General features: G+C 37.7%; 1 long non-coding RNA gene across 1 annotated transcript; it reads right to left on the bottom strand.

The window, feature by feature from the left end:
- Positions 1-6,424: 6,424 nt before the first annotated feature.
- Positions 6,425-7,527, bottom strand: LOC149049759 (uncharacterized). The gene is made up of 3 exons (XR_016184502.1): positions 7,456-7,527; positions 6,907-6,978; positions 6,425-6,505 (listed from the first exon to the last, which is right to left on the bottom strand). It is a non-coding gene; the product is annotated as an uncharacterized LOC149049759 (long non-coding RNA).
- Between the last annotated feature and the right edge of the window lie 5,538 nt (positions 7,528-13,065).

The following is a 13,065-nucleotide window of genomic DNA, read 5'->3' as shown; positions in this document are numbered from 1 at the left end:
GAAACGGATGCGTGTAAAATTCATAAGCCCATGGAGATTACAGGAGGCGAATCCAGATATTTTATCTAAGTGAGTTAGTAAGTGAGTGAGTGACTGATCGTAAGTAATAAAAAATGCCGATCTTCACCCGATTTTGACCCGATATCACTTATTGAGTATATTCGTAGATCGACACTATAGATATTGGGTCCAGCTTATTTTGAGTAGAGAAGAAAGCCTTTGAAGCAAATTATTTTGTGCCTAAAGAAACCCAACATATCACTTCTGAATTCTTGCTGTGACAGAAGACAAGAAACATCTCACAGTAATTTTAGGATGGCTCATGATTAAAAACCAAACTTTTTCATGCAGAAATATCTAAATGGAGACGATCTGCACATCGCGTAGACTTTGAGGAATTCTTTTTTTTGGAAGAGAGAGCATTTTACCGTTTTAATCAGCGACCCATGTTCCAAAGGGCCGCTAAACTTGTGAAGCGAGCAAGGTCCGAAGTTAAACAGGCGAATGATGGAACGGAGGAATAGTTTTATATGAATGTGTCTGATAGAATTGAACAAATATCGCAATTTAATGAAAAAAAAAATAGGATTGGCCATGTCCGGATTTTACCCAGTCTTAATATCTATATCATTAGGAATCCAGAGAGTGCTACTCACAGTACGTGCAGCCGAGTCAGTTTATCAAAAATCTTTGGTGGTAGTTCTTTTAACTGAATTCTATTTAACCACCTGTGATAAAAGATGTCAATTGCAAGTTAGTTATAACAATGACATAAGAGTATTGAAATTTATGAAATCAACAATATTTCAACTTCCTGTTTGTTTATTTTCTTTCCTTGCTGAGTTACATAACGTATATTTGCTATCAGGGGAACGTTTCACTCAATTAAAACCCTTCCATTTGTTATATCCGTTCCGTTGATCTGGTCATCGTGAGCAAAAATGGCTACTATCTTAGAGTGAAGCATTGCGCAAACAATTTTTTGCACCGCTAATACAAGTTATTGGATGAGTTGCCAGTAGTCGGAACCTTGCGTTTTCGCAAAGATTTCTGGGATCGCCACGGAGCGAACATTGCAAGTTGCTAGAAGAAAATATGTGGCGGAAGGTTTTTCTCGACGTCCTAAAAACGATTTTGGAGTCACAGTTCTATTATAAATCGATAAAGATGATGTCGATACGAGGGAAGTGTAAGTTTTTGATATAATTACCACAAAATATGTTGTAAGATATACCGAGAAATTAAACTTCTCTCCCTGCGTAAGGTCTATAATGAAATCGTCATCGCTTGGCGGTCTCCAAATGTTACAAAATCAGCCATAAATCACTCGGAAAGAACCCTGACTGATATTTACGTATTTGCGTTCATACTTGTTAACGTGTTAAATACAACAAACTAGAACGCCAGAAAATATACCTCCTAAAAGGAGAGAAGTCGTTATCAGCAGAGATGGAATCTGGAAAATTTTTAAATATCACTTGCGGTATTATTACCAAATACCATTACATGTCATGCTATTACCTTTACTGACACAAGTCTGGTTGTATTTTTCATCATTACTGTTTTTTACTGTTTCTTTCTGTATTTTTTTTTCCTGTGCACGAAACTATATATACTATACGAGTGTCAGTTTTTTTTTTTATTTTTACTACCGTACGTAAACTTACAATCTAACTGAGCGTGAAAACCTTCAAAATTCGGACTGTCCATTTTGTTTTCTCTTTAAGGATTTTCTTCTCTGCTCACGTTATAGTAAAGTCGGTTACAGCGCTAAGCATGTTTGCAAACCTTTGTTTGGTTCTTCTGCTCACTTTTTCCGAACTTTCACTTTCAATTAACGTTAAAAAGCTAAAGAGAAGTCCGGGAAATTGTCGAACAAAGTACAAATTGGCAGACGGCGTGACAGCTTTGGCTCAGCTCCGTGTTTTGTACTCTGATAGAGCACGCTCTTTCAACCGATGACAGCCCACTTTACATCCGAAATGTACTATAATACATGTCGACTGTAAGCTCTCGACCAATCAGAGTTTTCATAGTGTCTAATGTGTAATCATAAACGATATCAGTGTCTGATTTTGTGTGCGAATGGATTATTTGTGCAGATTACAGCTTTACTGGCAGTTGACGTACAAGGTAAGTTAAGTAGGGTAACTTTTACGGCACATTATCAACAGGACAATCGACAGGCTAGCTCACTAAGGTCTAAGAAGCTATTTAAAACTAGAAGGATAAAATTCGCTTACTAAATGAGGCAATGTTTACGACAAAGTTTACTCTGTTGGCATTAAATAATGTGATGCAAATTAATGAATAACCTGTTACTTCAACCAAATAGTAGCTATTTCGTATTTCTCTCTCGTATTTTACGCCCCCATAACTCGGAAAATTGCTCCAAACAGCAAAAGAACTTGGATTTAGTGTGAAAAATTATCTGACTCTTTTCAAATGCAAATGTACTTACAGCTGTTCTAGATTGGCAAGGGTGTAAAATATTCTTGGTTGCAATGTAACCAGTCTATTGCCATCCAAGTCACTGAAACAGGAAGGGAATTGAATAAATCAAATTATCAAAGTCGCATTCAGTATGACATGCCTTTTTAGAGGTATATCAAAATCCCATTGAACTCCGCTTTATGTGGACTGGATAAGTAAAGAGTTTATCGTCTCCTGTTATCGTCTATAGGTAAAAAAGAATTCTCCGGCAAGTGACTGAAATTGCCTCAGGTATCAATATGTTTACCGGGTTTTAACGTCCGTAGCTACCACAACTACCACTACTACTACTATACTACTACTAGTATATAAAAAATCTAAAACAATAATTATAACAATTATTATGATGTGTTGGAGCCTTTTGAAATTCGTGTTAGACTAACATGGAGAATGATAAAGCCGATCAGAACAAACGAATGGAGCAATGAATAGACGAGAACGAGCCGCAGGTGCTGACAAGTCTACTGGAGATAAACTGCCAAGAGTTACGCAGTTTCCTCAAGCAACAAGGAACGCTCAACCTGCCAGGTGCTGTGAAGGAGCACAAGAAGCTCGAACTTCATCCGCGACGTGTTTTCTCCGATGCCATTCATGCGGCGGCCGACGAGCCAATATTCCGTCACTCTGCCAAGAAGCAGTCAAAGCACAGACGAAGAGGAATGACTCATGTTTCTGACTCCCAAGACGCCGACATAAGTCCTGAGTAGCGACTGGGAACCTCTTTGTCCACCATCTCCACTAGTTTCACTCATTCCATTAAAGAGGAGCCGTGTTCAGAATCAAGCAATTCTTAAGGAGCAAAATACCTTAACAGACTTTTTACAGTCGCAATTAGTATTTGCATTAAATAGAGTGGAAGCCTTCTTTAAGGAGTAGGATTAAGGAAATAATTTCTGTAAAACTGTAGTCTCTTTCATTAAATTTTCTCTGCTGTTTGAAACATGTTATTCTTTCATTTTCTGGGAGAAAACTTTTTACCTCTCTCGAAACGTTAAATGGGAGTCTCCTAAAGTAATGAGAAAACAAAGACCACTTTTGATTACACTCTTAGTTGCTTTGATGAGCCCTAAGCATTTTGAGTTCGGCCCTTTTCTTAAGAGAGTCTACTGTGCTGCCTTCCTGGAATTTGTAATTGAGCTCTTTAGGATTGCCGTCCACTGAACAAATCCGAATATCTCTCTAACTTGCTTTATGAAATCGTCCTCGTTTCCCGTTAATTTCAAGATTGGGTGCCTTTTGGCAACTATTGTGGACCATTTACTTCGGGAGACGGGCCATTTGATTCTGCAGCTTCAGGCAGCAATGTCGGCCCCAAGGATGAGCCGCTGAACCTCGAGTTCTCCTCTTTATCCAGCTCCGAACCTTTGGCTCCCTGAAGCTTCTGTAGACACTTGTGAGCCCTCCCGGCAACTTCGCGCTATCTTTACTTTTCAAAGTGAACTTTGACGACGGTGGAACTGTGTTTTGGCTCATTCGACGAAATTCCTTGCTCTCAGCTTGTGAGCAAATTTTCGTTTCGATTCGATAGCGATTCGAGTTAACGTATTATCTGAACGCGTCGAAAACTAATTTGCTCATGACGTCACCCAGTTTGCTGTGATGGCCTCCATTCTTAGTGACCAGAACGAAGTTGCACTGGGATGTTAACAAGGGTCTCACAAAGTTTAGGTAGTGAATCAAGAAAATGCGTGTTTATATCTGTAAGGACAAGCGAGTCGAATACATACTTGCTGGTGGTCTTGAAAATTTCTGATCGATGAAACCCCTTTGTCCTTCGGTGTCTTTATCGTATTCTCCGTTAATGAGACATCAGTGGATGCGATCCATCGAAGACATCAATTTGGTGCCTTGTTTTGAATTTCCAAGTGAAGACTTTTTGTTTGGAGTAATGCGCCATCAATGTTAGACCACTCGATCTGATTTGCCAAGCACACGTTTCTCTCTCCTTCTTTCCAGAACTTTTCTGATCTTTTAAAGGGGGCCAATTGATAAGTAGAAAGCAGAACAATAGACAGTCCGGGTCATAAACAGTTTTGTTTTTACCATGACATCATGTAACATGGCGGCACGGTCCAATTTTTCAAAACCTTGGCTAGCCAGCCCCTTATTTTAATCCTGCATTTTTGTCTCTGATATGTTTATGGCCTTTAGGACCCAGTTCATTTGATTTAGCACAGAAAGAGCTTTGCCTCAATGGCAGTTTGAATGGCGTCGGTGAAATGTGTGGGAGGAATCAAAATTTAAATTCGAGTTACGATGACTTATTTGGGAAGGTTGCTATCACTATCATGTAAATTTAAGGTAGGTACGATTTGTTTTTGGAAAAAAAAAGGAACATATTACGATAAATCTCGATTTATGTACTTCTCATCTTTAAAACATAAGGCGAGTGCACGTTGGTTTAGTTCAAGTGCACGGCCGTTGTTGTCGTGACTTGTTGTCCTGAGCCGTCATGGTGTTATGGCTTCTGCCAGCTGTCGATTTTCTCATTATTCCTAAAGGTTCCTTTTTGTTTTCGTTTTAGTTCATGGATGATCATATCTCCTTCTCGAGAAAAGTCTATCGACTCTATGATAAAGGACTGTAGAGTAAGATGGTCTGACAAAAACCTAAGCGAAAATGAGCTTTCGGTTTAATTCAAAATAGTATCGACCAGGACTCTGAGGAAATTCATCCCAAATGGGTCTGCCCGGCATGCAAACGAATACTTTATCGAGTCTGGAAAAACTCAGATCAACAAACGATATTTCGACCACAACAATCTTTTTTGTGGACATCTCACGTGAGAAAAACTGGCCTTGTGTGAAAAAGCCCAGAGGGCGCCCTTCAAATCAAGCAATAAAACAGTCGGCGGCAAAAGCTGGTTAAAGTGTGTTGCCTGAAATTCATGCAGAGCCACCTTTAATACGCGATATTTCCTTTAACATTCATGTGGAAATTTCAGATGAGATCGAAGTAAAGATTTTATTTCATTGGTCAAATCCTAGGAAACCTGTGTACACTAAACTGACTATGGCCTGGACCTATATAAACACTTAAAAAACAATAAAAGCTAAGTTTTTCGTTTGTCTCACGATATATTCACGCGTAATGTAGATCGCGACGTTTCGATTGCATACTGCTAGTCTTCTTCAGGCGATGAGGTCGACTGGTCATGCGTGATCTTATAAAGCATGATGCTCTGCTGTGATTAGTTGTTATTTAACAGCTCTGATTGGTGCATTTCGACCCTTGTTGTTCACTCAGTGATTTGCTCCCTCGGTGGTTCGCTGTTGCACGGCTCTCCTGTTCTTGTGTTTTTTGATCGTGGGCATCCACGTTTCTGAAATTTCTATTCCACTATCCCTGTTGATGTTGTTGGGGTGAAGTCTTATATGAATTGCCTCTTTGACCCTGCTCGTGTAGTATGAGTATATAAGGAAGACTTGTTCCTTATATACTCAGAAAGGAATCAAGTGTTCCACTAAACCCAATTCGGAACAAAGACGACGAATAACTGTCCCTCGAATACGTAAAAAGGAACTCTTATAGATACAAGGGAACGCGTTCTCAATAACAAATGTTCTAAAATCAGGGCAAAGGAATACGTTCATGGGAACACTTGTTCCTAAATTACTCATCTGGGACCAACGTGTTCACTTGCTAAACGGAACTCGGAACAAAAAGTTCCCTTTAAACATTAAGTAAACTTTTTGTTTCTTATTAATGCCGAATTTCTTATTACGAAGGTGGTGCACTGAATATAGAACAGTACCGAATATGAAAATATATCCTGATCCTTCTGAGGGTGCACGGTCCATATCCAAGAGCGTCGAAAACAATTCATGAATATTATCATGGATGGCATATTTCGCCATCTATCAGCGTTTACTATAAATTAATCCAGAAGCAAAGAAGCCAGTAGTCTAAGTTATATGCTTCTGATTTAAATGTCGCTTACAGTTCTTCTAATCTTGTTAGATAATGAAATATCTTTTGCGGCAAAGACTTGATTGCGTTGTCCCACAACACTCTGTGAACATAATTTGGTTTCTATTAGTTGAGCGACATAAAGTTTGACGCTGTCTTTGCAGTTAAAAACTTTTGGTAAACTTGAAAGAGAAATTCAATCTGCCAACTAATTCAAAATTAGTTGGCGTATAACGCGATTTATCCACGACTCCGAGTGCTGCTATTCCAAAGGTATGGTTGGATATTGAAGTCCTCACTAACGTACTCCGTTCTCAGTTCCCCGTTCACTGTTCTATACTTTTCTTCCCCTTTCCCCGCTCTACGTTTTCCGTTCTTCGTTCCCCTTCCCTAGTTTGCCGTTTCCCGTTTCCAGTTCATTGTTAGTTTAGTTCGTCGAGGATCTTGAGCTTTCACACACATTTCAGAATTTAGATAACGCTGATTTATTGTTAATTAACTTACAACTTCTTTAACTCGGTGAGAGCATCAAAAATCCCCAATGATAACTCCACTAGCTTGTTTCCACGAACATTACTTTCATTTAAGAGAACAGAAAATAGCTTCATATTAAAACTGAGTGCATATATTTTACTGCTTTCGTGTTGTGGGCTGAGATCACCAAGACGATTAAATTAAGCGTAGGGAAGAGAAAAATCATTTTCTTTCCAGCCTTTTTTCCAGACTTACCCTATCATCTCAATCATATCTACTATTCTCATTAAACACAACTTCTAATGCAATAGAATAGTGCAGCATTGTTAAAACCATTTCAATCATTACATGCCTAAGGTGCCTCCCAGAACCCTTTCTCATCTTTCCGTGCTCTGGGTTGCGTCTATTGCAAGCCCTCGTCAATGTAAAATCATAAGGCAAAACTCGAACTCTGTCTTGAGTACCGCCCCCAACCAAACTGTTATTTAATCCTTTTCTCTTTGCTCAGATGACGGAACAGATATCAGTATTGAGTTGGGGAAACAATAGAGACTACGATACATATATATCTCTACGTACAGTTCTGTGAGATTTCCGAGATTAGAAAACAGGTTAGGCGGCAGGTTACCCAGACTATTGTTGATCAATTGTCTGTAAAATACAGAAAAATAACCACGGGAATGAAATAAACTTAAATGCATACATTCTTTAAGTGAGTCTTTTCAGTAACCTATAGTAGCTTCTAAATAAGTAAGAAACCCTTCGTGAGTCCGAACCTGCTAGTCATAGCATGTTGTTGTTTTTTTTTTTAACATACCTCCATCAGCATGATGGATGATTGAATAATCTAGCTAAATGGTTTTAATTCATTAGAAACATTTTAAATGTTCAGTTCAGTATGAGTAAGTAAGTACGGCTAGTCACTTCCGAACATGGTGTCTTGTCCTGTTCAGCTGTCAATTGGTCTTTCGATACACAGGATTAAGTATGATATCTATACAGAGGAATGTGCAGTGAAATTGTAAGCTATTTGCTTTTAAGGATAGAAAAACAAAAGATTATCTATAGCTGTTGTTCTTCTTTGCGTTCCGATGGTACGAGATTCGTATCTACATAACCATCTCATATAAGATATTTTATATTTCTGAAGTTATTAACGTTTACGAAGCCAAAACATTAAGCACGAAGACGCAAAAATGATAAAGTCTTTTACCATATAATGCATTATTTTATATTTCTTATTCAAAGAATAGGAGAGATGGTAATTTTTTTGTTACTCGCCGTCTTCTCAGTTGGTTGCCAGTTGATCATTCGCTAATTGTATTTAATTAATCGTTTAGCAATGCATCCTGTTCTATATTCAGCATAATTTTTTTTTTAGACAGACAGATATATTAATGTAACTGTACATAAAGATATACGAGTCTTCCTCAAGGAAAGATTAAGAATTGCCCCTGTTTCTGATTTTATCCAGCCTTGTGAATAACCGCATTATTCATAGAGCTAAAGAGTGCTACTCACAATTTCTGCAGCCGAGTCAGTTTTTCAAAAATGTTTGGTGGTAGTTCTTTTAACTGATTGCCCTTTAACCACATTTGATAAAGGATGTCGATGGCAGGTTAGTAATAACAATGACATAAATTATTGAAACTCGTGAAATCTGCCATATTTACATTTTCTCTTAGTATCATCATTTTTTCCTTGCTGATTCGCACGAAGCATATTTTGCTGTAACAGGACAACGTTTCCTTCTATTGGCAAGCACTTTACATGTTTTATCCTTCCCCATGATCTTCTAATGGTACTGTGCTTTCTTTCCGCATAGCACCGATCTCACAGTTGTGTTTCTACCTCATTTATGCACAGCTCATACAAGTTAATTCAATGTAGACGTAAGAGCATTTATGACGATTACAATGAATAAAGGGAAATACATTTTTGAATTAATTATATACTTAATTTATTTCATTACACTGTCCATATTATACACTGCTAAGAAAATAATTATGATATTACGCGAACTCTGATCTGCTAACTCGATAATTATGTGGATCAACCTTATTTGGCTCGTGATAACAAAACCGAAGAAAATAAACAAAACAAAACAAAAATGAAAAATACTTGTTTTCACAATATCCTGCGTAGGTTATTAAGCCAGTAAACTGATTGAACAAACAGTCTACTGCTAAATTGAGTTTTCAACCGCCGAAAAAATTGAAAACGTTGAACCTTACCCTTCACCTAAGTTTTAGAGACAAGAGAAGAAAAGACGAGCGCTTTGCTTCGGTAATTGGTTTCTTAGATGCTGATTACTATGCTTTAAGTGGTAGCGTTCCAAGTGGAGTGAACAAGAAACATGGTTTTGAAGACACAGTTGAAAAAAAAATTGCCACCCTTTGTGATTGATCTCGTAAACTATCCCTTCAAAGTAATAAATAGCAATCCATTGCCCACGGGGTTACACAGGATGACGATCGAAGAATAAGTAACTATAAAAAAGTACGATTTATTTCAATAAGTTGTAATCACATTCATTTACGAGAATGAAGAGCCCACTAAAAGTTGCCTCGCTCCCAACACTTAGGCTGATCAGCATAGTCACTTTAATACTGAGAAATGATGAAATAACTTTGCATCTTTCTTTTGAGAAAACCTCGGCCGAGGAGAGTCTCCTCTCCACGTCAACTTTGTTAATTCCACTTACTCGATGTTAATAATGGATAAGCTTTGTGGAAGTACAACGCATCGATAAAACACGACTTGCCATAATCAAAACCAGTGGCCTCGGGTCTCGTAACTCCACAATTTATTTTCTAAATTATTTTGTAAATAAACCCCTTAAGGCGGCTAATTGAGTCCACGGCTGAGATATTGACCGAAAAATGAATATCCGGCCGAGAAGCGAAGCTTCCAGGAAAAACTTAAGATTTTGAGGACAATCTCTCAGCCAAGGACATTATCAGCCAACATTTAGAAACGAGGAAAGAATCCCCAGATGACGCTAAGAACTCTCCGCAGATATTTTTGACTTTCAATGATTTTAATTCAATTTTCCTCGAATATTTTCTTACTTTGAAACTCATTTTTTTATACGACTAAGTTGTCCGATCGCTGGGTGCTATCGATTTCTTTTCCTGCATTTTTAATCACATCGGTAAGGATCTCTTAATCAAAGTTCATGTTTCATATATTAAAATTTATTGTTCAAATTGGAGAAAATGAGGTATCACCTGATAGGAAAGTACACGTCGCTTTAGTTAACTTAGTGTGATTGTAATGACATGATACTTGGGGACTATAAATATTATGTAAGGTTTTCCATACATTCCGCCTGTTTGTATTCTCTTACGTCGCAACTATATTTGGGCAAAACTTCTTTTATATCACAAAGAGCCCGTAATGTAACCACATCATAACATAATCTGCAAAGCTGGATCATGGTTAATATAGCATCATACTGCTATCACGATCACGATTTTTAAGTTAAAATAGACATTTGCGTTCATGATTTCTGTAAATACTTAAGAGCGACGGTCAGGAAATATCGACCATTGAGTGGCAAGAGTTGAAAATGAAATTCGCTTATTCACTGACCAAAAAAAGCTACTAAGAATAGAAGAAATTTAATGTATTTCTTTTTCTTCCGGAGCGCTTTAATTCTGAGAAAACTGAGAAAAACGAATTTGACCCGCGACGATCCCGAAAGGTCCCGCAAGCAAGTGTGAAATTGATATTTTAAACTGACTTTTGGTCTTCAAGGAAAAACGATTCAAAGGATCATGACACCGAATTTTGATAGAGTGAGTGCCGTACTTTCCCAGAAACTATATGACTTATCTTTATTGTTGTTCATAAATAGCAAACAACGCGCAGGAAAGTGCTGTGTTTTCAAACGTGAAAAATCTCGCAAATACCTCCTTAATTCAAATATTTTTTTCACTATGTAACATAATTCAGATTTTCCTTTTAACTATGTCATTAGAGGGATTTAAGGTTGTCCTTGATAATATGTTAGAATCAGCATGGGGTTTCTTTACAGCGCCTCAAGCGAAGGTTTTGAGATGACAGTAATTCATTCAAATTTTTTACAACGGCTGAGTAAACAATTCTTGTTGCGTGACCGTAACGTCAAGCGGAGTTTTTACACAGCGAAAGCGTACTGAAAACGATTCTGGTGTGAGCTTTTGGTCCTTTTTTATTGAAAGAAAGGTAATCGGCCAAAGAGAGGTTATTTTTTCTCATTGTTAAGGTGGAAGTTTTCCTTTTCAGTGTAAGATGTTTTCCCTGATAAATATCAGGATGTAATTTGATTAGCTCTCGGCTAACCTGTTTAACTTTTACACTTTTTTTTTCGCATCCTTTGGTTTCAGAAGAATCGGAACAGAATAACAAAAATCATAGATGCTTTTTAAATTGATATTTTCTTCAATTGTGAGGATTCATTTCCATTATTTGTTGAAGAAATGACAGAGTTGGCTAAAGCTCGAAGCAGTTTACTAGCCGTAGTAAATTGAATTAGTCAATTAAATGCAAAGAGGGAAAATTTAATTAGCGAAGTTGAAGTGAATTTGTTTTGCCAGTTTTGTGTCATCATGGACGTTAAGTGCTCTTTTAGCTCCTTAGTCGGCGGTTCTTGCTCTTATGACCCCAGAGATAGGAGCAGATCAACTGAGGTTATTCCATTTCTGAACTGCAAAAGAGACATCGCGGATCATAAGTCTTCCTTGTCAATAACTGACGTAGAAACCGAAATCGAACTTATTTTGGGAAGAGTATCTACGTCCTTTTCTTCGGAGTTAGACCTTTCGGAATTAACGATTTGTCCCCGGCACCGCTCATCCCTTGGTATTGGGTGGCGTCGAGGATCGAATCTGTGCCGAGTTCCTCCACCAATCTCGAAGCACGGCGGACAAGCCCCAAAAAACGTAAAGGCAGAAAGAGGACTTGGCAAAAGTGCTTGTTATTTGATATGGAAGAAACTGGGAATTTTTATTCCAGTTGGTTCAGGTCGCTTTTGCTCTAAAGGAATCTTCTAGTAAAAGAAGAACAGTGATTCTGTTGAAATAAAGTGTCCAAATTTCTCCGTGCGACTTTGTTTGCGAACGAGAGGCAAGTTGATGTATGCAAATTTCACGTAAATGATTAGCCAATTTTGTGACTCCGACCACAAAAACCGATATTCTAATTTTTCTAAAAAATAAAAAGCTTTTGGCGGGAACAATTCACATCAGGCATCTTATCTACCTAAAAGCTATTTATGGACAAAAAACCAAAGAAAGCGATTTTTCAACTCTTGCCACGAAATTAAGATTTTGGTCGATATTTCCTGACCGTCGCTCTTAATCTCTTAACACTAATGAACACGCATGTAACAAGTAAAGACGCTTACTCTTGTTCATCTATCGATTAATCATATGATATCTACTTACAATCTAGTTAAGCTGGTCAGGTTGTCAAATATTCCCTCTGGCAACGTTTGGAGCTCGTTGTCCGAGACGGCACTATAGTTGGGTTGAAAAGAAGAAAAAAATCAGAAGTCCAGATTAAAACAGTCTATTCTCTCTTCAATATTAGGTACACCAGCTTCTTCTTCGTCGTGATCGATTCTAAAAGCTGCAACTATTCATTCATTGCCCGCATGTTAAGTTACGACTAACGTTCTTGCTTCTACTCATTATTCCAATACTTATTTCATCGATTACTCTGTTGGTTATTGTCAGGCTTGAAGAACAGGTAAGCACGAACAAGTACAATTTATTTGAATTAATTGCCATCAGATTCCCTTACGATAATGGCGAGCTCACTAAAATTTGCCACGCTCTCGACTCTTACTGTCTCACGGTTGGTAGTAGCGACCAAGCACTATTCGGTAGCACGAGTTTGATTCCAGTCGCTGCAATAATATTTGTCAAGTCTTCTTTTTTAAAATTTCTATAGACGCACGGTCAACTTGCAAGGATCCTGCCGTCAGTTATTTATCATCCATTGGTCAAAGTTTAATCATTTTCATTTAATTGTAAGCAATTAATAGACCGCTCAGTTAATTCAGTCCTACATAAGGCTAAAAATGCAACCGACATGTTACTTTTCTTTGATGACACTGATCAGCACTCGCTCACAGGATAAAAAATATGTTTACTATACAATACTTAATAATTTTTGATAAGGTTAAAATTTAAAATGCTTATG

Source organism: Pocillopora damicornis, chromosome 2 (genome assembly GCF_964200805.1).
Source record: "Pocillopora damicornis chromosome 2, jaPocDami1.2, whole genome shotgun sequence".
NCBI lineage: Eukaryota > Metazoa > Cnidaria > Anthozoa > Scleractinia > Pocilloporidae > Pocillopora > Pocillopora damicornis.
The sequence above is the reverse complement of the archived record's forward strand: the minus strand, read 5'-3'. Positions and strand labels throughout refer to the sequence as shown.